Source organism: Scardinius erythrophthalmus (assembly GCF_964197995.2).
Source record: "Scardinius erythrophthalmus genome assembly, chromosome: 24".
Lineage (NCBI taxonomy): Eukaryota > Metazoa > Chordata > Actinopteri > Cypriniformes > Leuciscidae > Scardinius > Scardinius erythrophthalmus.
The window spans coordinates 2,617,667-2,620,166 of record NC_138244.1 but is presented as its reverse complement, the minus strand read 5'-3'; the positions used below and the strand labels follow the sequence as shown (position 1 = coordinate 2,620,166).

The 2,500-nt window shown below is 35.7% G+C and overlaps 1 protein-coding gene across 1 annotated transcript in view; it reads right to left on the bottom strand.

Moving 5' to 3' along the window:
- LOC308684838 (PDZ domain-containing RING finger protein 4) overlaps window positions 1-2,500 on the bottom strand; it is a gene marked incomplete at its 5' end in the record, with an annotated part of 57,452 nt that overhangs the window by 38,674 nt on the left and 16,278 nt on the right. The window lies entirely within an intron of this gene.

Sequence of the window (2,500 nt, the reverse complement as noted above, 5' to 3'; positions counted from 1 at the left end):
TAGTATAATGACGTAGAAATAGCGTAATGTAGAAATAGCGTAATGACGTAGAAATACCGTAATGTAGAAATAGCGTAATGACGTAGAAATAGCGTCATGATGTAGAAATATCGTAATGATGTAGAAATAGTGTCATGACGTAGAAATAGTATAATGACGTAGAAATAGCGTAATGACGTAGAAATAGCGTAATGACGTAGAAATAGCATGATGATGTAGAAATAGCGTGATGATGTAGAAATAGCGCAATGACGTAGAAATAGCGCAATGACGTAGAAATAGTGTAATGACGTAGAAATAGTGTAATGATGTAGAAATAGCGTAATGAAGTAGAAATAGTGCAATGACGTAGAAATAGCGCAATGACGTAGAAATAGCGTAATGACGTAGAAATAGTATAATGACGTAGAAATAGCGTAATGACGTAGAAATAGTATAATGACGTAGAAATAGCGTAATTTAGAAATAGTGTAATGACGTAGAAATAGCGTAAAGTAGAAATAGCATAATGACATAGAAATAGCGTCATGATGTAGAAATAGCGTAATGATGTAGAAATAGCGTCATGACGTAGAAATAGTATAATGACGTAGAAATAGCGTAATGACGTAGAAATAGCATGATGATGTAGAAATAGCGTGATGATGTAGAAATAGCGCAATGACGTAGAAATAGCGCAATGACGTAGAAATAGTGTAATGACGTAGAAATAGTGTAATGACGTAGAAATAGCGTAATGAAGTAGAAATAGTGCAATGACGTAGAAATAGCGCAATGACGTAGAAATAGCGTAATGACGTAGAAATAGTATAATGACGTAGAAATAGCGTAATGACGTAGAAATAGTATAATGACGTAGAAATAGTATAATGACGTAGAAATAGCGTAATTTAGAAATAGTGTAATGACGTAGAAATAGCGTAAAGTAGAAATAGCATAATGACATAGAAATAGCGTCATGATGTAGAAATAGCGTAATGATGTAGAAATAGCGTCATGACGTAGAAATAGTATAATGACGTAGAAATAGCGTAATGTAGAAATAGCGGAATGACGTAGAAATAGCATAATGATGTAGAAATAGCGTCATGATGTAGAAATAGCGTCATGATATAGAAATAACGCAATGACGTAGAAATAGTATAATGACGTAGAAATAGCGTAATGTAGAAATAGCGTAACAACGTAGAAATAGCGTCATGATGTAGAAATAACGTAATGACGTAGAAATAGCGTAATGATGTAGAAATAGCGTAATGATGTAGAAATAGCGTAATGACGTAGAAATAGCGTAATGATGTAGAAATAGCGTAAAGATGTAGAAATAGCGTAATGCAGTAGAAATAGCGTCATGACGTAGAAATAACGCAATGACAGTAATAGTATAACGACGTAGAAATAGCGTAATGTAGAAATAGTGTGATGACGTAGAAATAGCGTCATGACGTAGAAATAGCGTCATGACGTAGAAATAGCGTCATGATGTAGAAATAGCGTCATGACGTAGAAATAGCGTCATGATGTAGAAATAGATTTGAAGCTTGTGACATAAACGCGCACATCAACCCGATCACATGTTTAGTGTTCATGTAAACACTACATTCAGAGTCAGAATGAATTCAGTCCGATTGAAACAAAAGTTGTGCATGTAAACGTAGCCAGTGACACACTTTCAGCACCTTCTTTAAAACACAAATATTCACTAATGTGTGTGTGTGGTCAAACACACACAGATCAGACACGACACTAAACTCCAGATCGGATCCAGATGAAGGTCCAGTGCAGAAGCGTGGAGAACAGAAGCTTCTTCTTCATCAGCGTGATTAAACGATCCACGCGGAGGAGATTCGTCAAAACTCCTCGTTACAGGACAAAGCCAGCAATTAACCAGCGAATCTCCCCTCACACACACAGAGGAACACTTCACGTTTTATGAAGAGCCGGAATCATTTTCTACGAGCGCTAATGAGACCGCCGTGTGTGTGTGTGTGTGTGTGTGTGAGACACAGAGGCCATTAAAGCATCATAAGAGTTAATGAAACACTCAGCAGAGAATCAATCAGCAGATTCAGGAGAAGATCGTCAGTGGGATTCAACACTGATTCATTAATCTCATCGTTTGATTGTTCATCATCAAGGAAATCATAAATGTCCAACAATAACGCTTCAGTCTGGAACATTCACTGTACAACAGAACTCATTCTACCAAAACCTCTATGATATGGTACTTTATATCCAAAGCCAATGGTACTAAATGATTGCCTTATAACGGTACTTCAAAGAATACTGTGAAACTACTGTGGTATATCCATTACAAAAACTGTGGTATTATGGCAAAAAATGGCATGATATTACCGCGGTACATATCCAAAACACCATGATATTATTATGCCATTATAGTGTTTGAATCTACCAGAATGCTAAGCCTCAAAAAGGTATTACCATGGTTCTATATAAAAAAAAAAGAAATATATATATATATATATATATAATCCAAAAA